The sequence below is a fragment of the Carassius gibelio genome, chromosome B22 (assembly GCF_023724105.1).
Source record: "Carassius gibelio isolate Cgi1373 ecotype wild population from Czech Republic chromosome B22, carGib1.2-hapl.c, whole genome shotgun sequence".
Classification (NCBI taxonomy): Eukaryota; Metazoa; Chordata; class Actinopteri; order Cypriniformes; family Cyprinidae; genus Carassius; species Carassius gibelio.
The window spans coordinates 39,761,907-39,781,809 of NC_068417.1; the positions used below are offsets into that span (position 1 = coordinate 39,761,907).

Genomic DNA, 19,903 nt, shown 5'->3' on the forward strand with positions numbered 1-19,903 from the left:
ATATAATAATCTTTCATTAAAAAAAAAAAAAAAAAAAAAAAAAAAGTCAATGCCCGATCTCTGAATCTTAGCAGGTTTAGGTCTGGTTAGTACTTTGATGAGAGACTGCCTAGGAATACCAGGTGCTTTAAGCTTTTGGGTTTTCTTTCCTACCTATATAATGTACTGGTGATTAGATTGGTCGGTCTTTAAATAGCCCTCTCTTTGCAGCAGTCTTGGCTTACGGTCATACCAACCTGGCTATGCCCCATCTCGTCTGATCTCGGAAGCTAAGCAGGTTTGGGCCTTGTTGGTACTGGGATGGGAGACCGCCTCGGAATAACAGGTGCTGTAAGCTTTTTGGACATTTTTCACTTAGTATATAATCATTTTGCCAAAAAATAGAGTCAAAGCCCTGATCTCTGAATCTTAGCAGGTTTAGGTCTGGTTAGTACTTGGATTGGAGACCGCCTGGGAATACCAGGTGCTGTAAGCTTTTTGGACATTTTTCACTTAGTATATAATAATTTTGCCAAAAAATATAGTCAATGCCCGACCTCTGAATATTAGCAGGTTCGGGCATGGTTTACTTCATGGATGGGAGACTGCCTGGGAATACCAGGTGCTTTAATCTTTTGGAAAATTTCACAAATTATATAATAATCTTTCATTTAAAAAAAAAAAAAAAAAAAAGTCAATGCCCGATCTCTGAATCTTAGCAGGTTTAGGTCTGGTTAGTACTTTGATGAGAGACTGCCTAGGAATACCAGGTGGTTTAAGATTTTGGGTTTTCTTTCCTACTTATATAATGTACTGGTGATTAGATTGGTCGGTCTTTAAATAGCCCTCTCTTTGCAGCAGTCTTTGCTTACGTTCATACCAACCTGGCTATGCCCCATCTCGTCTGAACTCGGAAGCTAAGCAGGTTTGGGCCTGGTTGGTACTTGGATGGTAGACCGCCTCGGAATAACAGGTGCTGTAAGCTTTTTGGAAATTTTTCACTTAGTATATAATAATTTTGCCAAAAAATAGAGTCAATGCCCGATCTCTTAATCTTAGCAGGTTTAGGTCTGGTTAGTACTTTGATGAGAGACTGCCTAGGAATACCAGGTGGTTTAAGCTTTCGGGTTTTCTTTCCTACTTATATAATGTACTGGTGATTAGATTGGTCGGTCTTTAAATAGCCCTCTCTTTGCAGCAGTCTTGGCTTACGGTCATACCAACCTGGCTATGCCCCATCTCGTCTGATCTCGGAAGCTAAGCAGGTTTGGGCCTTGTTGGTACTTGGATGGGAGACCGCCTCGGAATAACAGGTGCTGTAAGCTTTTTGGACATTTTTCACTTAGTATATAATCATTTTGCCAAAAAATATAGTCAATGCCCGACCTCTGAATATTAGCAGTTTCGGGCATGGTTTACTTCATGGATGGAGACTGCCTGGGAATACCTACCAGGTGCTTTAATCTTTTGGAAAATTTCACGAATTATATAATAATCTTTCATTAAAAAAAAAAAAAAAAAAAAAAAGTCAATGCCCGATCTCTGAATCTTAGCAGGTTTAGGTCTGGTTAGTACTTTGATGAGAGACTGCCTAGGAATACCAGGTGCTTTAAGCTTTTGGGTTTTCTTTCCTACTTATATAATGTACTGGCGATTAGATTGGCTGGTCTTTAAATAGCCCTCTCTTTGCAGCAGTCTTCGCTTACGGCCATACCAACCTGGCTATGCCCCAACTCGTCTGATCTCGGAAGCTAAGCAGGTTTGGGCCTGGTTAGTACTTGGATGGGAGACCGCCTGGGAATACCAGGTGCTGTAAGCTTTTTGGACATTTTTCACTTAGTATATAATTATTTTGTCAAATAATACAGTCAATGCCCGATCTCTGAATCTTAGCAGGTTTGGGCCTGGTTAGTACATGGATGGGAGACTGCCTGGGAATACCAGGTGCTTTAATCTTTTGGAAAATTTCACGAATTATATAATAATCTTTCATTAAAAAAAAAAAAAAAAAAAAGTCAATGCCCGATCTCTGAATCTTAGCATGTTTAGGTCTGGTTAGTACTTTGATGAGAGACTGCCTAGGAATACCAGGTGCTTTAAGCTTTTGGGTTTTCTTTCCTACTTATATAATGTACTGGCGATTAGATTGGCTGGTCTTTAAATAGTCCTCTCTTTGCAGCAGTCTTCGCTTACGGCCATACCAACCTGGCTATACCCGATCTCGTCTGATCTCGGAAGCTAAGCAGGTTTTGGCCTGGTTAGTACTTGGATGGGAGATCGCCTGGGAATACCAGGTGCTGTAAGCTTTTTGGACATTTTTCACTTAGTATATAATAATTTTGCCAAAAAATATAGTCAATGCCCGAACTCTGAATATTAGCAGGTTCGGGCATGGTTTACTTCATGGATGGGAGACTGCCTGGGAATACCAGGTGCTTTAATCTTTTGGAAAATTTCACGAATTATATAATAATCTTTCATTAAAAAAAACAAACACAAAAAAAAAAGTCAATGCCCGATCTCTGAATCTTAGCAGGTTTAGGTCTGGTTAGTACTTTGATGAGAGACTGCCTAGGAATACCAGGTGTTTTAAGCTTTTGGGTTTTCTTTCCTACCTATATAATGTACTGGTGATTAGATTGGTCGGTCTTTAAATAGCCCTCTCTTTGCAGCAGTCTTGGCTTACGGTCATACCAACCTGGCTATGCCCCATCTCGTCTGATCTCGGAAGCTAAGCAGGTTTGGGCCTTGTTGGTACTGGGATGGGAGACCGCCTCGGAATAACAGGTGCTGTAAGCTTTTTGGACATTTTTCACTTAGTATATAATCATTTTGCCAAAAAATAGAGTCAAAGCCCTGATCTCTGAATCTTAGCAGGTTTAGGTCTGGTTAGTACTTGGATTGGAGACCGCCTGGGAATACCAGGTGCTGTAAGCTTTTTGGACATTTTTCACTTAGTATATAATAATTTTGCCAAAAAATATAGTCAATGCCCGACCTCTGAATATTAGCAGGTTCGGGCATGGTTTACTTCATGGATGGGAGACTGCCTGGGAATACCAGGTGCTTTAATCTTTTGGAAAATTTCACAAATTATATAATAATCTTTCATTAAAAAAAAAAAAAAAAAAAAGTCAATGCCCGATCTCTGAATCTTAGCAGGTTTAGGTCTGGTTAGTACTTTGATGAGAGACTGCCTAGGAATACCAGGTGGTTTAAGATTTTGGGTTTTCTTTCCTACTTATATAATGTACTGGTGATTAGATTGGTCGGTCTTTAAATAGCCCTCTCTTTGCAGCAGTCTTTGCTTACGTTCATACCAACCTGGCTATGCTCCATCTCGTCTGATCTCGGAAGCTAAGCAGGTTTGGGCCTTGTTGGTACTGGGATGGGAGAACGCCTCGGAATAACAGGTGCTGTAAGCTTTTTGGACATTTTTCACTTAGTATATAATCATTTTGCCAAAAAATATAGTCAATGCCCGACCTCTGAATATTAGCAGGTTCGGGCATGGTTTACTTCATGGATGGGAGACTGCCTGGGAATACCAGGTGCTTTAATCTTTTGGAAAATTTCACGAATTATATAATAATCTTTCATTAAAAAAAAAAAAAAAAAAAGTAAATGCCCGATCTCTGAATCTTAGCAGGTTTAGGTCTGGTTAGTACTTTGATGAGAGACTGCCTAGGAATACCAGGTGCTTTAAGCTTTTGGGTTTTCTTTCCTACCTATATAATGTACTGGTGATTAGATTGGTCGGTCTTTAAATAGCCCTCTCTTTGCAGCAGTCTTGGCTTACGGTCATACCAACCTGGCTATGCCCCATCTCGTCTGATCTCGGAAGCTAAGCAGGTTTGGGCCTTGTTGGTACTGGGATGGGAGACCGCCTCGGAATAACAGGTGCTGTAAGCTTTTTGGACATTTTTCACTTAGTATATAATCATTTTGCCAAAAAATAGAGTCAAAGCCCTGATCTCTGAATCTTAGCAGGTTTAGGTCTGGTTAGTACTTGGATTGGAGACCGCCTGGGAATACCAGGTGCTGTAAGCTTTTTGGACATTTTTCACTTAGTATATAATAATTTTGCCAAAAAATATAGTCAATGCCCGAATTCTGAATATTAGCAGGTTCGGGCATGGTTTACTTCATGGATGGGAGACTGCCTGGGAATACCAGGTGCTTTAATCTTTTGGAAAATTTCACAAATTATATAATAATCTTTCATTAAAAAAAAAAAAAAAAAAAAGTCAATGCCCGATCTCTGAATCTTAGCAGGTTTAGGTCTGGTTAGTACTTTGATGAGAGACTGCCTAGGAATACCAGGTGGTTTAAGATTTTGGGTTTTCTTTCCTACTTATGTAATGTACTGGTGATTAGATTGGTCGGTCTTTAAATAGCCCTCTCTTTGCAGCAGTCTTTGCTTACGTTCATACCAACCTGGCTATGCCCCATCTCGTCTGATCTCGGAAGCTAAGCAGGTTTGGGCCTGGTTGGTACTTGGATGGTAGACCGCCTCGGAATAACAGGTGCTGTAAGCTTTTTGGAAATTTTTCACTTAGTATATAATAATTTTGCCAAAAAATAGAGTCAATGCCCGATCTCTTAATCTTAGCAGGTTTAGGTCTGGTTAGTACTTTGATGAGAGACTGCCTAGGAATACCAGGTGCTGTAAGCTTTTTGGACTTTTTTCACTTAGTATAGAATAATTTTGCCAAAAAATATAGTCAATGCCCGACCTCTGAATATTAGCAGGTTCGGGCATGGTTTACTTCATGGATGGGAGACTGCCTGGGAATACCAGGTGCTTTAATCTTTTGGAAAATTTCACGAATTATATAATAATCTTTCATTAAAAAAAACAAACACAAAAAAAAAAGTCAATACCCAACCTTTGAATCTTAGCAGGTTTAGGTCTGGTTAGTACTTTAATGAGAGACTGCCTAGGAATACCAGGTGCTTTAAGCTTTTGGGTTTTCTTTCCTACTTATATAGTGTACTGGTGATTAGATTGGTCGGTCTTTAAATAGCCCTCTCTTTGCAGCAGTCTTGGCTTACGGCCATACCAACCTGGCTATGCCCCATCTCGTCTGATCTCGGAAGCTAAGCAGGTTTGGGCCTGGTTAGTACTTGGATGGGAGACCGCATGGGAATACCAGGTGCTGTAAACTTTTTGGACATTTTTCACTTAGTATATAATAATTTTGTCAAATAATAGAGTCAATGCCCGATCTCTGAATCTTAGCAGGTTTGGGCCTGGTTAGTACATGGATGGGAGACTGCCTGGGAATACCAGGTGCTTTAATCTTTTGGGTTTTCTTTCCTACCTATATAATGTACTGGTGATTAGATTGGTCGGTCTTTAAATAGCCCTCTCTTTGCAGCAGTCTTGGCTTACGGTCATACCAACCTGGCTATGCCCCATCTCGTCTGATCTTGGAAGCTAAGCAGGTTTGGGCCTGGTTGGTACTTGGATGGGAGACCGCCTCGGAATACCAGGTGCTGTTAGTTTTTTGGACATTTTTCACTTAGTATATAATAATTTTGCCAAAAAATAGAGTCAAAGCCCTGATCTCTGAATCTTAGCAGGTTTAGGTCTGGTTAGTACTTGGATTGGAGACCTCCTGGGAATACAAGGTGCTGTAAGCTTTTTGGACATTTTTCACTTAGTATATAATAATTTAGCCAAAAAATATAGTCAATGCCCGACCTCTGAATATTAGCAGGTTCGGGCATGGTTTACTTCATGGATGGGAGACTGCCTGGGAATATCAGGTGCTTTAATCTTTTGGAAAATTTCACTAATTATATAATAATCTTTCATTAAAAAAAAAAAAAAAGAGTCAATGCCCGATCTCTGAATCTTAGCAGGTTTAGGTCTGGTTAGTACTTTGATGAGAGACTGCCTAGGAATACCAGGTGCTTTAAGCTTTTGGGTTTTCTTTCCTACCTATATAATGTACTGGTGATTAGATTGGTCGGTCTTTAAATAGCCCTCTCTTTGCAGCAGTCTTGGCTTACGGTCATACCAACCTGGCTATGCCCCATCTCGTCTGATCTCGGAAGCTAAGCAGGTTTGGGCCTTGTTGGTACTTGGATGGGAGACCGCCTCGGAATAACAGGTGCTGTAAGCTTTTTGGACATTTTTCACTTAGTATATAATCATTTTGCCAAAAAATATAGTCAATGCCCGACCTCTGAATATTAGCAGTTTCGGGCATGGTTTACTTCATGGATGGGAGACTGCCTGGGAATACCAGGTGCTTTAATCTTTTGGAAAATTTCACGAATTATATAATAATCTTTCATAAAAAAAAAATAAATAAAAAAAAAAAAAGTCAATGCCCGATCTCTGAATCTTAGCAGGTTTAGGTCTGGTTAGTACTTTGATGAGAGACTGCCTAGGAATACCAGGTGCTTTAAGCTTTTGGGTTTTCCTTCCTACTTATATAATGTACTGGTGATTAGATTGGTCGGTCTTTAAATAGCCCTCTCTTTGCAGCAGTCTTGGCTTACGGTCATACCAAACTGGCTATGCCCCATCTCGTCTGATCTTGGAAGCTAAGCAGGTTTGGGCCTGGTTGGTACTTGGATGGGAGACCGCCTCGGAATACCAGGTGCTGTAAGCTTTTTGGACATTTTTCACTTAGTATATAATAATTTTGCCAAAAAATAGAGTCAAAGCCCTGATCTCTGAATCTTAGCAGGTTTAGGTCTGGTTAGTACTTTGATGAGAGACTGCCTAGGAATACCAGGTGCTTTAAGCTTTTGGGTTTTCTTTCCTACCTATATAATGTACTGGTGATTAGATTGGTCGGTCTTTAAATAGCCCTCTCTTTGCAGCAGTCTTGGCTTACGGTCATACCAACCTGGCTATGCCCCATCTTGTCTGATCTCGGAAGCTAAGCAGGTTTGGGCCTTGTTGGTACTTGGATGGGAGACCGCCTCGGAATAACAGGTGCTGTAAGCTTTTTGGACATTTTTCACTTAGTATATAATCATTTTGCCAAAAAATATAGTCAATGCCCGACCTCTGAATATTAGCAGTTTCGGGCATGGTTTACTTCATGGATGGGAGACTGCCTGGGAATACCAGGTGCTTTAATCTTTTGGAAAATTTCACGAATTATATAATAATCTTTCATAAAAAAAATAAAAATAAATAAAAAAAAAGTCAATGCCCGATCTCTGAATCTTAGCAGGTTTAGGTCTGGTTAGTACTTTGATGAGAGACTGCCTAGGAATACCAGGTGCTTTAAGCTTTTGGGTTTTCTTTCCTACTTATATAATGTACTGGTGATTAGATTGGTCGGTCTTTAAATAGCCCTCTCTTTGCAGCAGTCTTGGCTTACGGTCATACCAACCTGGCTATGCCCCATCTCGTCTGATCTTGGAAGCTAAGCAGGTTTGGGCCTGGTTGGTACTTGGATGGGAGACCGCCTCGGAATACCAGGTGCTGTAAGCTTTTTGGATATTTCACTTAGTATATAATAATTTTGCCAAAAAATAGAGTCAATGCCCTGATCTCTGAATCTTAGCAGGTTTAGGTCTGGTTAGTACTTGGATTGGAGACCGCCTGGGAATACCAGGTGCTGTAAGCTTTTTGGACATTTTTCACTTAGTATAGAATAATTTTGCCAAAAAATATAGTCAATGCCCGACCTCTGAATATTAGCAGGTTCGGGCATGGTTTACTTCATGGATGGGAGACTGCCTGGGAATACCAGGTGCTTTAATCTTTTGGAAAATTTCACGAATTATATAATAATCTTTCATTAAAAAAAACAAACACAAAAAAAAAAAGTCAATGCCCGATCTCTGAATCTTAGCAGGTTTAGGTCTGGTTAGTACTTTAATGAGAGACTGCCTAGGAATACCAGGTGCTTTAAGCTTTTGGGTTTTCTTTCCTACTTATATAGTGTACTGGTGATTAGATTGGTCGGTCTTTAAATAGCCCTCTCTTTGCAGCAGTCTTGGCTTACGGCCATACCAACCTGGCTATGCCCCATCTCGTCTGATCTCGGAAGCTAAGCAGGTTTGGGCCTGGTTAGTACTTGGATGGGAGACCGCATGGGAATACCAGGTGCTGTAAACTTTTTGGACATTTTTCACTTAGTATATAATAATTTTGTCAAATAATAGAGTCAATGCCCGATCTCTGAATCTTAGCAGGTTTGGGCCTGGTTAGTACATGGATGGGAGACGGCCTGGGAATACCAGGTGCTTTAATCTTTTGGGTTTTCTTTCCTACCTATATAATGTACTGGTGATTAGATTGGTCGGTCTTTAAATAGCCCTCTCTTTGCAGCAGTCTTGGCTTACGGTCATACCAACCTGGCTATGCCCCATCTCGTCTGATCTCGGAAGCTAAGCAGGTTTGGGCCTTGTTGGTACTGGGATGGGAGACCGCCTCGGAATAACAGGTGCTGTAAGCTTTTTGGACATTTTTCACTTAGTATATAATCATTTTGCCAAAAAATAGAGTCAAAGCCCTGATCTCTGAATCTTAGCAGGTTTAGGTCTGGTTAGTACTTGGATTGGAGACCGCCTGGGAATACCAGGTGCTGTAAGCTTTTTGGACATTTTTCACTTAGTATATAATAATTTTGCCAAAAAATATAGTCAATGCCCGAATTCTGAATATTAGCAGGTTCGGGCATGGTTTACTTCATGGATGGGAGACTGCCTGGGAATACCAGGTGCTTTAATCTTTTGGAAAATTTCACAAATTATATAATAATCTTTCATTAAAAAAAAAAAAAAAAAAAAGTCAATGCCCGATCTCTGAATCTTAGCAGGTTTAGGTCTGGTTAGTACTTTGATGAGAGACTGCCTAGGAATACCAGGTGGTTTAAGATTTTGGGTTTTCTTTCCTACTTATGTAATGTACTGGTGATTAGATTGGTCGGTCTTTAAATAGCCCTCTCTTTGCAGCAGTCTTTGCTTACGTTCATACCAACCTGGCTATGCCCCATCTCGTCTGATCTCGGAAGCTAAGCAGGTTTGGGCCTGGTTGGTACTTGGATGGTAGACCGCCTCGGAATAACAGGTGCTGTAAGCTTTTTGGAAATTTTTCACTTAGTATATAATAATTTTGCCAAAAAATAGAGTCAATGCCCGATCTCTTAATCTTAGCAGGTTTAGGTCTGGTTAGTACTTTGATGAGAGACTGCCTAGGAATACCAGGTGCTGTAAGCTTTTTGGACTTTTTTCACTTAGTATAGAATAATTTTGCCAAAAAATATAGTCAATGCCCGACCTCTGAATATTAGCAGGTTCGGGCATGGTTTACTTCATGGATGGGAGACTGCCTGGGAATACCAGGTGCTTTAATCTTTTGGAAAATTTCACGAATTATATAATAATCTTTCATTAAAAAAAACAAACACAAAAAAAAAAGTCAATACCCGATCTCTGAATCTTAGCAGGTTTAGGTCTGGTTAGTACTTTAATGAGAGACTGCCTAGGAATACCAGGTGCTTTAAGCTTTTGGGTTTTCTTTCCTACTTATATAGTGTACTGGTGATTAGATTGGTCGGTCTTTAAATAGCCCTCTCTTTGCAGCAGTCTTGGCTTACGGCCATACCAACCTGGCTATGCCCCATCTCGTCTGATCTCGGAAGCTAAGCAGGTTTGGGCCTGGTTAGTACTTGGATGGGAGACCGCATGGGAATACCAGGTGCTGTAAACTTTTTGGACATTTTTCACTTAGTATATAATAATTTTGTCAAATAATAGAGTCAATGCCCGATCTCTGAATCTTAGCAGGTTTGGGCCTGGTTAGTACATGGATGGGAGACTGCCTGGGAATACCAGGTGCTTTAATCTTTTGGGTTTTCTTTCCTACCTATATAATGTACTGGTGATTAGATTGGTCGGTCTTTAAATAGCCCTCTCTTTGCAGCAGTCTTGGCTTACGGTCATACCAACCTGGCTATGCCCCATCTCGTCTGATCTTGGAAGCTAAGCAGGTTTGGGCCTGGTTGGTACTTGGATGGGAGACCGCCTCGGAATACCAGGTGCTGTTAGTTTTTTGGACATTTTTCACTTAGTATATAATAATTTTGCCAAAAAATAGAGTCAAAGCCCTGATCTCTGAATCTTAGCAGGTTTAGGTCTGGTTAGTACTTGGATTGGAGACCTCCTGGGAATACAAGGTGCTGTAAGCTTTTTGGACATTTTTCACTTAGTATATAATAATTTAGCCAAAAAATATAGTCAATGCCCGACCTCTGAATATTAGCAGGTTCGGGCATGGTTTACTTCATGGATGGGAGACTGCCTGGGAATATCAGGTGCTTTAATCTTTTGGAAAATTTCACTAATTATATAATAATCTTTCATTAAAAAAAAAAAAAAAAAGAGTCAATGCCCGATCTCTGAATCTTAGCAGGTTTAGGTCTGGTTAGTACTTTGATGAGAGACTGCCTAGGAATACCAGGTGCTTTAAGCTTTTGGGTTTTCTTTCCTACCTATATAATGTACTGGTGATTAGATTGGTCGGTCTTTAAATAGCCCTCTCTTTGCAGCAGTCTTGGCTTACGGTCATACCAACCTGGCTATGCCCCATCTCGTCTGATCTCGGAAGCTAAGCAGGTTTGGGCCTTGTTGGTACTTGGATGGGAGACCGCCTCGGAATAACAGGTGCTGTAAGCTTTTTGGACATTTTTCACTTAGTATATAATCATTTTGCCAAAAAATATAGTCAATGCCCGACCTCTGAATATTAGCAGTTTCGGGCATGGTTTACTTCATGGATGGGAGACTGCCTGGGAATACCAGGTGCTTTAATCTTTTGGAAAATTTCACGAATTATATAATAATCTTTCATAAAAAAAAAATAAATAAAAAAAAAAAAAGTCAATGCCCGATCTCTGAATCTTAGCAGGTTTAGGTCTGGTTAGTACTTTGATGAGAGACTGCCTAGGAATACCAGGTGCTTTAAGCTTTTGGGTTTTCCTTCCTACTTATATAATGTACTGGTGATTAGATTGGTCGGTCTTTAAATAGCCCTCTCTTTGCAGCAGTCTTGGCTTACGGTCATACCAACCTGGCTATGCCCCATCTCGTCTGATCTTGGAAGCTAAGCAGGTTTGGGCCTGGTTGGTACTTGGATGGGAGACCGCCTCGGAATACCAGGTGCTGTAAGCTTTTTGGACATTTTTCACTTAGTATATAATAATTTTGCCAAAAAATAGAGTCAAAGCCCTGATCTCTGAATCTTAGCAGGTTTAGGTCTGGTTAGTACTTTGATGAGAGACTGCCTAGGAATACCAGGTGCTTTAAGCTTTTGGGTTTTCTTTCCTACCTATATAATGTACTGGTGATTAGATTGGTCGGTCTTTAAATAGCCCTCTCTTTGCAGCAGTCTTGGCTTACGGTCATACCAACCTGGCTATGCCCCATCTTGTCTGATCTCGGAAGCTAAGCAGGTTTGGGCCTTGTTGGTACTTGGATGGGAGACCGCCTCGGAATAACAGGTGCTGTAAGCTTTTTGGACATTTTTCACTTAGTATATAATCATTTTGCCAAAAAATATAGTCAATGCCCGACCTCTGAATATTAGCAGTTTCGGGCATGGTTTACTTCATGGATGGGAGACTGCCTGGGAATACCAGGTGCTTTAATCTTTTGGAAAATTTCACGAATTATATAATAATCTTTCATAAAAAAAAAAAAAATAAATAAAAAAAAAGTCAATGCCCGATCTCTGAATCTTAGCAGGTTTAGGTCTGGTTAGTACTTTGATGAGAGACTGCCTAGGAATACCAGGTGCTTTAAGCTTTTGGGTTTTCTTTCCTACTTATATAATGTACTGGTGATTAGATTGGTCGGTCTTTAAATAGCCCTCTCTTTGCAGCAGTCTTGGCTTACGGTCATACCAACCTGGCTATGCCCCATCTCGTCTGATCTTGGAAGCTAAGCAGGTTTGGGCCTGGTTGGTACTTGGATGGGAGACCGCCTCGGAATACCAGGTGCTGTAAGCTTTTTGGATATTTCACTTAGTATATAATAATTTTGCCAAAAAATAGAGTCAAAGCCCTGATCTCTGAATCTTAGCAGGTTTAGGTCTGGTTAGTACTTGGATTGGAGACCTCCTGGGAATACAAGGTGCTGTAAGCTTTTTGGACATTTTTCACTTAGTATATAATAATTTAGCCAAAAAATATAGTCAATGCCCGACCTCTGAATATTAGCAGGTTCGGGCATGGTTTACTTCATGGATGGGAGACTGCCTGGGAATACCAGGTGCTTTAATCTTTTGGAAAATTTCACTAATTATATAATAATCTTTCATTAAAAAAAAAAAAAAAAAGAGTCAATGCCCGATCTCTGAATCTTAGCAGGTTTAGGTCTGGTTAGTACTTTGATGAGAGACTGCCTAGGAATACCAGGTGCTTTAAGCTTTTGGGTTTTCTTTCCTACCTATATAATGTACTGGTGATTAGATTGGTCGGTCTTTAAATAGCCCTCTCTTTGCAGCAGTCTTGGCTTACGGTCATACCAACCTGGCTATGCCCCATCTCGTCTGATCTCGGAAGCTAAGCAGGTTTGGGCCTTGTTGGTACTTGGATGGGAGACCGCCTCGGAATAACAGGTGCTGTAAGCTTTTTGGACATTTTTCACTTAGTATATAATCATTTTGCCAAAAAATATAGTCAATGCCCGACCTCTGAATATTAGCAGTTTCGGGCATGGTTTACTTCATGGATGGGAGACTGCCTGGGAATACCAGGTGCTTTAATCTTTTGGAAAATTTCACGAATTATATAATAATCTTTCATTAAAAAAAAACAAACACAAAAAAAAAGTCAATGCCCGATCTCTGAATCTTAGCAGGTTTAGGTCTGGTTAGTACTTTGATGAGAGACTGCCTAGGAATACCAGGTGCTTTAAGCTTTTGGGTTTTCTTTCCTACTTATATAGTGTACTGGTGATTAGATTGGTCGGTCTTTAAATAGCCCTCTCTTTGCAGCAGTCTTGGCTTACGGCCATACCAACCTGGCTATGCCCCATCTAGTCTGATCTCGGAAGCTAAGCAGGTTTGGGCCTGGTTAGTACTTGGATGGGAGACCGCATGGGAATACCAGGTGCTGTAAACTTTTTGGACATTTTTCACTTAGTATATAATAATTTTGTCAAATAATAGAGTCAATGCCCGATCTCTGAATCTTAGCAGGTTTGGGCCTGGTTAGTACATGGATGGGAGACTGCCTGGGAATACCAGGTGCTTTAATCTTTTGGGTTTTCTTTCCTACCTATATAATGTACTGGTGATTAGATTGGTCGGTCTTTAAATAGCCCTCTCTTTGCAGCAGTCTTGGCTTACGGTCATACCAACCTGGCTATGCCCCATCTCGTCTGATCTTGGAAGCTAAGCAGGTTTGGGCCTGGTTGGTACTTGGATGGGAGACCGCATGGGAATACCAGGTGCTGTAAACTTTTTGGACATTTTTCACTTAGTATATAATAATTTTGTCAAATAATAGAGTCAATGCCCGATCTCTGAATCTTAGCAGGTTTGGGCCTGGTTAGTACATGGATGGGAGACTGCCTGGGATTACCAGGTGCTTTAATCTTTTGGGTTTTCTTTCCTACCTATATAATGTACTGGTGATTAGATTGGTCGGTCTTTAAATAGCCCTCTCTTTGCAGCAGTCTTGGCTTACGGCCATACCAACCTGGCTATGCCCCATCTCGTCTGATCTTGGAAGCTAAGCAGGTTTGGGCCTGGTTGGTACTTGGATGGGAGACCGCCTCGGAATACCAGGTGCTGTAAGCTTTTTGGACATTTTTCACTTAGTATATAATAATTTTGCCAAAAAATAGAGTCAAAGCCCTGATCTCTGAATCTTAGCAGGTTTAGTTCTGGTTAGTACTTGGATTGGAGACCGCCTGGGAATACCAGGTGCTGTAAGCTTTTTGGACATTTTTCACTTAGTATATAATAATTTTGCCAAAAAATATAGTCAATGCCCGACCTCTGAATATTAGCAGGTTCGGGCATGGTTTACTTCATGGATGGGAGACTGCCTGGGAATACCAGGTGCTTTAATCTTTTGGAAAATTTCACGAATTATATAATAATCTTTCATTAAAAAAAACAAACACAAAAAAAAAGTCAATGCCCGATCTCTGAATCTTAGCAGGTTTAGGTCTGGTTAGTACTTTGATGAGAGACTGCCTAGGAATACCAGGTGCTTTAAGCTTTTGGGTTTTCTTTCCTACTTATATAATGTACTGGTGATTAGATTGGTCGGTCTTTAAATAGCCCTCTCTTTGCAGCAGTCTTGGCTTACGGTCATACCAACCTGGCTATGCCCCATCTCGTCTGATCTCGGAAGCTAAGCAGGTTTGGGCCTGGTTGGTACTTGGATGGGAGACCGCCTCGGAATACCAGGTGCTGTAAGCTTTTTGGATATTTCACTTAGTATATAATAATTTTGCCAAAAAATAGAGTCAATGCCCTGATCTCTGAATCTTAGCAGGTTTAGGTCTGGTTAGTACTTGGATTGGAGACCGCCTGGGAATACCAGGTGCTGTAAGCTTTTTGGACATTTTTCACTTAGTATATAATAATTTAGCCAAAAAATATAGTCAATGCCCGACCTCTGAATATTAGCAGGTTCGGGCATGGTTTACTTCATGGATGGGAGACTGCCTGGGAATACCAGGTGCTTTAATCTTTTGGAAAATTTCACGAATTATATAATAATCTTTCATTAAAAAAAAAAAAAAAAGAGTCAATGCCCGATCTCTGAATCTTAGCAGGTTTAGGTCTGGTTAGTACTTTGATGAGAGACTGCCTAGGAATACCAGGTGCTTTAAGCTTTTGGGTTTTCTTTCCTACCTATATAATGTACTGGTGATTAGATTGGTCGGTCTTTAAATAGCCCTCTCTTTGCAGCAGTCTTGGCTTACGGTCATACCAACCTGGCTATGCCCCATCTCGTCTGATCTCGGAAGCTAAACAGGTTTGGGCCTTGTTGGTACTTGGATGGGAGACCGCCTCGGAATAACAGGTGCTGTAAGCTTTTTGGACATTTTTCACTTAGTATATAATCATTTTGCCAAAAAATATAGTCAATGCCCGACCTCTGAATATTAGCAGTTTCGGGCATGGTTTACTTCATGGATGGGAGACTGCCTGGGAATACCAGGTGCTTTAATCTTTTGGAAAATTTCACGAATTATATAATAATCTTTCATAAAAAAAAAATAAATAAAAAAAAAAAAAAGTCAATGCCCGATCTCTGAATCTTAGCAGGTTTAGGTCTGTTTAGTACTTTGATGAGAGACTGCCTAGGAATACCAGGTGCTTTAAGCTTTTGGGTTTTCTTTCCTACTTATATAATGTACTGGTGATTAGATTGGTCGGTCTTTAAATAGCCCTCTCTTTGCAGCAGTCTTGGCTTACGGTCATACCAACCTGGCTATGCCCCATCTCGTCTGATCTTGGAAGCTAAGCAGGTTTGGGCCTGGTTGGTACTTGGATGGGAGACCGCCTCGGAATACCAGGTGCTGTAAGCTTTTTGGACATTTTTCACTTAGTATATAATAATTTTGCCAAAAAATAGAGTCAAAGCCCTGATCTCTGAATCTTAGCAGGTTTAGGTCTGGTTAGTACTTGGATTGGAGACCGCCTGGGAATACCAGGTGCTGTAAGCTTTTTGGACATTTTTCACTTAGTATATAATAATTTTGCCAAAAAATATAGTCAATGCCCGACCTCTGAATATTAGCAGGTTCGGGCATGGTTTACTTCATGGATGGTAGACTGCCTGGGAATACCAGGTGCTTTAATCTTTTGGAAAATTTCACGAATTATATAATAATCTTTCATTAAAAAAAACAAACACAAAAAAAAAGTCAATGCCTGATCTCTGAATCTTAGCAGGTTTAGGTCTGGTTAGTACTTTGATGAGAGACTGCCTAGGAATACCAGGTGCTTTAAGCTTTTGGGTTTTCTTTCCTACTTATATAATGTACTGGTGATTAGATTGGTCGGTCTTTAAATAGCCCTCTCTTTGCAGCAGTCTTGGCTTACGGTCATACCAACCTGGCTATGCCCCATCTCGTCTGATCTCGGAAGCTAAGCAGGTTTGGGCCTGGTTGGTACTTGGATGGGAGACCGCCTCGGAATACCAGGTGCTGTAAGCTTTTTGGATATTTCACTTAGTATATAATAATTTTGCCAAAAAATAGAGTCAATGCCCTGATCTCTGAATCTTAGCAGGTTTAGGTCTGGTTAGTACTTGGATTGGAGACCGCCTGGGAATACCAGGTGCTGTAAGCTTTTTGGACATTTTTCACTTAGTATAGAATAATTTTGCCAAAAAATATAGTCAATGCCCGACCTCTGAATATTAGCAGGTTCGGGCATGGTTTACTTCATGGATGGGAGACTGCCTGGGAATACCAGGTGCTTTAATCTTTTGGAAAATTTCACGAATTATATAATAATCTTTCATTAAAAAAAACAAACACAAAAAAAAAAGTCAATGCCCGATCTCTGAATCTTAGCAGGTTTAGGTCTGGTTAGTACTTTAATGAGAGACTGCCTAGGAATACCAGGTGCTTTAAGCTTTTGGGTTTTCTTTCCTACTTATATAGTGTACTGGTGATTAGATTGGTCGGTCTTTAAATAGCCCTCTCTTTGCAGCAGTCTTGGCTTACGGCCATACCAACCTGGCTATGCCCCATCTCGTCTGATCTCGGAAGCTAAGCAGGTTTGGGCCTGGTTAGTACTTGGATGGGAGACCGCATGGGAATACCAGGTGCTGTAAACTTTTTGGACATTTTTCACTTAGTATATAATAATTTTGTCAAATAATAGAGTCAATGCCCGATCTCTGAATCTTAGCAGGTTTGGGCCTGGTTAGTACATGGATGGGAGACTGCCTGGGAATACCAGGTGCTTTAATCTTTTGGGTTTTCTTTCCTACCTATATAATGTACTGGTGATTAGATTGGTCGGTCTTTAAATAGCCCTCTCTTTGCAGCAGTCTTGGCTTACGGTCATACCAACCTGGCTATGCCCCATCTCGTCTGATCTTGGAAGCTAAGCAGGTTTGGGCCTGGTTGGTACTTGGATGGGAGACCGCCTCGGAATACCAGGTGCTGTAAGCTTTTTGGACATTTTTCACTTAGTATATAATAATTTTGCCAAAAAATAGAGTCAAAGCCCTGATCTCTGAATCTTAGCAGGTTTAGGTCTGGTTAGTACTTGGATTGGAGACCGCCTGGGAATACCAGGTGCTGTAAGCTTTTTGGACTTTTTTCACTTAGTATATAATAATTTAGTCAAAAAATATAGTCAATGCCCGACCTCTGAATATTAGCAGGTTCGGGCATGGTTTACTTCATGGATGGGAGACTGCCTGGGAATACCAGGTGCTTTAATCTTTTGGAAAATTTCACTAATTATATAATAATCTTTCATTAAAAAAAAAAAAAAAAAGAGTCAATGCCCGATCTCTGAATCTTAGCAGGTTTAGGTCTGGTTAGTACTTTGATGAGAGACTGCCTAGGAATACCAGGTGCTTTAAGCTTTTGGGTTTTCTTTCCTACCTATATAATGTACTGGTGATTAGATTGGTCGGTCTTTAAATAGCCCTCTCTTTGCAGCAGTCTTGGCTTACGGTCATACCAACCTGGCTATGCCCCATCTCGTCTGATCTCGGAAGCTAAGCAGGTTTGGGCCTTGTTGGTACTTGGATGGGAGACCGCCTCGGAATAACAGGTGCTGTAAGCTTTTTGGACATTTTTCACTTAGTATATAATCATTTTGCCAAAAAATATAGTCAATGCCCGACCTCTGAATATTAGCAGTTTCGGGCATGGTTTACTTCATGGATGGGAGACTGCCTGGGAATACCAGGTGCTTTAATCTTTTGGAAAATTTCACGAATTATATAATAATCTTTCATAAAAAAAAAAAAAAAAAAAAAAAAAAAAAAAAAAAAAAGTCAATGCCCGATCTCTGAATCTTAGCAGGTTTAGGTCTGGTTAGTACTTTGATGAGAGACTGCCTAGGAATACCAGGTGCTTTAAGCTTTTGGGTTTTCTTTCCTACTTATATAATGTACTGGTGATTAGATTGGTCGGTCTTTAAATAGCCCTCTCTTTGCAGCAGTCTTGGCTTACGGTCATACCAACCTGGCTATGCCCCATCTCGTCTGATCTTGGAAGCTAAGCAGGTTTGGGCCTGGTTGGTACTTGGATGGGAGACGCCTCGGAATACCAGGTGCTGTAAGCTTTTTGGACATTTTTCACTTAGTATATAATAATTTTGCCAAAAAATAGAGTCAAAGCCCTGATCTCTGAATCTTAGCAGGTTTAGTTCTGGTTAGTACTTGGATTGGAGACCGCCTGGGAATACCAGGTGCTGTAAGCTTTTTGGACATTTTTCACTTAGTATATAATAATTTTGCCAAAAAATATAGTCAATGCCCGACCTCTGAATATTAGCAGGTTCGGGCATGGTTTACTTCATGGATGGGAGACTGCCTGGGAATACCAGGTGCTTTAATCTTTTGGAAAATTTCACGAATTATATAATAATCTTTCATTAAAAAAAACAAACGCAAAAAAAAAGTCAATGCCCGATCTCTGAATCTTAGCAGGTTTAGGTCTGGTTAGTACTTTGATGAGAGACTGCCTAGGAATACCAGGTGCTTTAAGCTTTTGGGTTTTCTTTCCTACTTATATAATGTACTGGTGATTAGATTGGTCGGTCTTTAAATAGCCCTCTCTTTGCAGCAGTCTTGGCTTACGGTCATACCAACCTGGCTATGCCCCATCTCGTCTGATCTCGGAAGCTAAGCAGGTTTGGGCCTGGTTGGTACTTGGATGGGAGACCGCCTCGGAATACCAGGTGCTGTAAGCTTTTTGGATATTTCACTTAGTATATAATAATTTTGCCAAAAAATAGAGTCAATGCCCTGATCTCTGAATCTTAGCAGGTTTAGGTCTGGTTAGTACTTGGATTGGAGACCGCCTGGGAATACCAGGTGCTGTAAGCTTTTTGGACATTTTTCACTTAGTATAGAATAATTTTGCCAAAAAATATAGTCAATGCCCGACCTCTGAATATTAGCAGGTTCGGGCATGGTTTACTTCATGGATGGGAGACTGCCTGGGAATACCAGGTGCTTTAATCTTTTGGAAAATTTCACGAATTATATAATAATCTTTCATTAAAAAAAACAAACACAAAAAAAAAAGTCAATGCCCGATCTCTGAATCTTAGCAGGTTTAGGTCTGGTTAGTACTTTAATGAGAGACTGCCTAGGAATACCAGGTGCTTTAAGCTTTTGGGTTTTCTTTCCTACTTATATAGTGTACTTGTGATTAGATTGGTCGGTCTTTAAATAGCCCTCTCTTTGCAGCAGTCTTGGCTTACGGCCATACCAACCTGGCTATGCCCCATCTCGTCTGATCTCGGAAGCTAAGCAGGTTTGGGCCTGGTTAGTACTTGGATGGGAGACCGCATGGGAATACCAGGTGCTGTAAACTTTTTGGACATTTTTCACTTAGTATATAATAATTTTGTCAAATAATAGAGTCAATGCCCGATCTCTGAATCTTAGCAGGTTTGGGCCTGGTTAGTACATGGATGGGAGTCTGCCTGGGAATACCAGGTGCTTTAATCTTTTGGGTTTTCTTTCCTACCTATATAATGTACTGGTGATTAGATTGGTCGGTCTTTAAATAGCCCTCTCTTTGCAGCAGTCTTGGCTTACGGTCATACCAACCTGGCTATGCCCCATCTCGTCTGATCTTGGAAGCTAAGCAGGTTTGGGCCTGGTTGGTACTTGGATGGGAGACCGCCTCGGAATACCAGGTGCTGTAAGCTTTTTGGACATTTTTCACTTAGTATATAATAATTTTGCCAAAAAATAGAGTCAAAGCCCTGATCTCTGAA

At 40.5% G+C, this 19,903-nt stretch overlaps 19 non-coding genes and 20 pseudogenes across 19 annotated transcripts; all 39 read left to right on the forward strand.

Moving 5' to 3' along the window:
- The first annotated feature begins 218 nt into the window (after nt 1-218).
- LOC128006946 (uncharacterized) lies at nt 219-337 on the forward strand (annotated as a pseudogene).
- A 508-nt stretch (nt 338-845) lies between these two features.
- On the forward strand, nt 846-964 carry LOC128007072 (uncharacterized; annotated as a pseudogene).
- Nucleotides 965-1,185: 221 nt separating this feature from the next.
- Nucleotides 1,186-1,304, forward strand: LOC128007011 (uncharacterized; annotated as a pseudogene).
- Nucleotides 1,305-1,679: 375 nt separating this feature from the next.
- On the forward strand, nt 1,680-1,798 carry LOC128004590 (5S ribosomal RNA). The gene has a single exon (XR_008177277.1). It is a non-coding gene; the product is annotated as a 5S ribosomal RNA (ribosomal RNA).
- Nucleotides 1,799-2,166: 368 nt separating this feature from the next.
- On the forward strand, nt 2,167-2,285 carry LOC128002608 (5S ribosomal RNA). Its single transcript, XR_008175354.1, has one exon. It is a non-coding gene; the product is annotated as a 5S ribosomal RNA (ribosomal RNA).
- Nucleotides 2,286-2,659: 374 nt separating this feature from the next.
- On the forward strand, nt 2,660-2,778 carry LOC128006947 (uncharacterized; annotated as a pseudogene).
- A 507-nt stretch (nt 2,779-3,285) lies between these two features.
- Nucleotides 3,286-3,404, forward strand: LOC128007421 (uncharacterized; annotated as a pseudogene).
- A 368-nt stretch (nt 3,405-3,772) lies between these two features.
- LOC128006949 (uncharacterized) lies at nt 3,773-3,891 on the forward strand (annotated as a pseudogene).
- Nucleotides 3,892-4,398: 507 nt separating this feature from the next.
- Nucleotides 4,399-4,517, forward strand: LOC128007148 (uncharacterized; annotated as a pseudogene).
- A 511-nt stretch (nt 4,518-5,028) lies between these two features.
- Nucleotides 5,029-5,147, forward strand: LOC128004892 (5S ribosomal RNA). The gene has a single exon (XR_008177566.1). It is a non-coding gene; the product is annotated as a 5S ribosomal RNA (ribosomal RNA).
- Nucleotides 5,148-5,368: 221 nt separating this feature from the next.
- LOC128006712 (uncharacterized) lies at nt 5,369-5,487 on the forward strand (annotated as a pseudogene).
- Nucleotides 5,488-5,991: 504 nt separating this feature from the next.
- On the forward strand, nt 5,992-6,110 carry LOC128007012 (uncharacterized; annotated as a pseudogene).
- Nucleotides 6,111-6,486: 376 nt separating this feature from the next.
- Nucleotides 6,487-6,605, forward strand: LOC128006627 (uncharacterized; annotated as a pseudogene).
- A 222-nt stretch (nt 6,606-6,827) lies between these two features.
- Nucleotides 6,828-6,946, forward strand: LOC128007249 (uncharacterized; annotated as a pseudogene).
- Nucleotides 6,947-7,322: 376 nt separating this feature from the next.
- Nucleotides 7,323-7,441, forward strand: LOC128005934 (5S ribosomal RNA). The gene has a single exon (XR_008178573.1). It is a non-coding gene; the product is annotated as a 5S ribosomal RNA (ribosomal RNA).
- Nucleotides 7,442-7,952: 511 nt separating this feature from the next.
- Nucleotides 7,953-8,071, forward strand: LOC128004894 (5S ribosomal RNA). The gene has a single exon (XR_008177568.1). It is a non-coding gene; the product is annotated as a 5S ribosomal RNA (ribosomal RNA).
- Nucleotides 8,072-8,292: 221 nt separating this feature from the next.
- LOC128006950 (uncharacterized) lies at nt 8,293-8,411 on the forward strand (annotated as a pseudogene).
- A 507-nt stretch (nt 8,412-8,918) lies between these two features.
- On the forward strand, nt 8,919-9,037 carry LOC128007149 (uncharacterized; annotated as a pseudogene).
- Nucleotides 9,038-9,548: 511 nt separating this feature from the next.
- LOC128004895 (5S ribosomal RNA) lies at nt 9,549-9,667 on the forward strand. The gene has a single exon (XR_008177569.1). It is a non-coding gene; the product is annotated as a 5S ribosomal RNA (ribosomal RNA).
- A 221-nt stretch (nt 9,668-9,888) lies between these two features.
- Nucleotides 9,889-10,007, forward strand: LOC128006713 (uncharacterized; annotated as a pseudogene).
- A 506-nt stretch (nt 10,008-10,513) lies between these two features.
- On the forward strand, nt 10,514-10,632 carry LOC128007013 (uncharacterized; annotated as a pseudogene).
- A 376-nt stretch (nt 10,633-11,008) lies between these two features.
- LOC128005935 (5S ribosomal RNA) lies at nt 11,009-11,127 on the forward strand. The gene has a single exon (XR_008178574.1). It is a non-coding gene; the product is annotated as a 5S ribosomal RNA (ribosomal RNA).
- A 222-nt stretch (nt 11,128-11,349) lies between these two features.
- Nucleotides 11,350-11,468, forward strand: LOC128007251 (uncharacterized; annotated as a pseudogene).
- Nucleotides 11,469-11,844: 376 nt separating this feature from the next.
- LOC128005936 (5S ribosomal RNA) lies at nt 11,845-11,963 on the forward strand. Its single transcript, XR_008178575.1, has one exon. It is a non-coding gene; the product is annotated as a 5S ribosomal RNA (ribosomal RNA).
- Nucleotides 11,964-12,467: 504 nt separating this feature from the next.
- Nucleotides 12,468-12,586, forward strand: LOC128007014 (uncharacterized; annotated as a pseudogene).
- Nucleotides 12,587-12,960: 374 nt separating this feature from the next.
- On the forward strand, nt 12,961-13,079 carry LOC128006397 (5S ribosomal RNA). Its single transcript, XR_008179015.1, has one exon. It is a non-coding gene; the product is annotated as a 5S ribosomal RNA (ribosomal RNA).
- A 221-nt stretch (nt 13,080-13,300) lies between these two features.
- On the forward strand, nt 13,301-13,419 carry LOC128006257 (5S ribosomal RNA). Its single transcript, XR_008178885.1, has one exon. It is a non-coding gene; the product is annotated as a 5S ribosomal RNA (ribosomal RNA).
- A 221-nt stretch (nt 13,420-13,640) lies between these two features.
- On the forward strand, nt 13,641-13,759 carry LOC128005571 (5S ribosomal RNA). Its single transcript, XR_008178212.1, has one exon. It is a non-coding gene; the product is annotated as a 5S ribosomal RNA (ribosomal RNA).
- A 511-nt stretch (nt 13,760-14,270) lies between these two features.
- LOC128006033 (5S ribosomal RNA) lies at nt 14,271-14,389 on the forward strand. The gene has a single exon (XR_008178668.1). It is a non-coding gene; the product is annotated as a 5S ribosomal RNA (ribosomal RNA).
- A 503-nt stretch (nt 14,390-14,892) lies between these two features.
- Nucleotides 14,893-15,011, forward strand: LOC128007086 (uncharacterized; annotated as a pseudogene).
- A 377-nt stretch (nt 15,012-15,388) lies between these two features.
- LOC128005937 (5S ribosomal RNA) lies at nt 15,389-15,507 on the forward strand. Its single transcript, XR_008178576.1, has one exon. It is a non-coding gene; the product is annotated as a 5S ribosomal RNA (ribosomal RNA).
- Nucleotides 15,508-16,018: 511 nt separating this feature from the next.
- On the forward strand, nt 16,019-16,137 carry LOC128006034 (5S ribosomal RNA). The gene has a single exon (XR_008178669.1). It is a non-coding gene; the product is annotated as a 5S ribosomal RNA (ribosomal RNA).
- Nucleotides 16,138-16,647: 510 nt separating this feature from the next.
- On the forward strand, nt 16,648-16,766 carry LOC128004896 (5S ribosomal RNA). The gene has a single exon (XR_008177570.1). It is a non-coding gene; the product is annotated as a 5S ribosomal RNA (ribosomal RNA).
- A 221-nt stretch (nt 16,767-16,987) lies between these two features.
- Nucleotides 16,988-17,106, forward strand: LOC128005938 (5S ribosomal RNA). Its single transcript, XR_008178577.1, has one exon. It is a non-coding gene; the product is annotated as a 5S ribosomal RNA (ribosomal RNA).
- Nucleotides 17,107-17,612: 506 nt separating this feature from the next.
- LOC128007015 (uncharacterized) lies at nt 17,613-17,731 on the forward strand (annotated as a pseudogene).
- A 386-nt stretch (nt 17,732-18,117) lies between these two features.
- Nucleotides 18,118-18,235, forward strand: LOC128007065 (uncharacterized; annotated as a pseudogene).
- A 511-nt stretch (nt 18,236-18,746) lies between these two features.
- On the forward strand, nt 18,747-18,865 carry LOC128006037 (5S ribosomal RNA). The gene has a single exon (XR_008178671.1). It is a non-coding gene; the product is annotated as a 5S ribosomal RNA (ribosomal RNA).
- A 510-nt stretch (nt 18,866-19,375) lies between these two features.
- On the forward strand, nt 19,376-19,494 carry LOC128004897 (5S ribosomal RNA). Its single transcript, XR_008177571.1, has one exon. It is a non-coding gene; the product is annotated as a 5S ribosomal RNA (ribosomal RNA).
- A 221-nt stretch (nt 19,495-19,715) lies between these two features.
- On the forward strand, nt 19,716-19,834 carry LOC128005941 (5S ribosomal RNA). The gene has a single exon (XR_008178579.1). It is a non-coding gene; the product is annotated as a 5S ribosomal RNA (ribosomal RNA).
- Nucleotides 19,835-19,903: the final 69 nt, after the last annotated feature.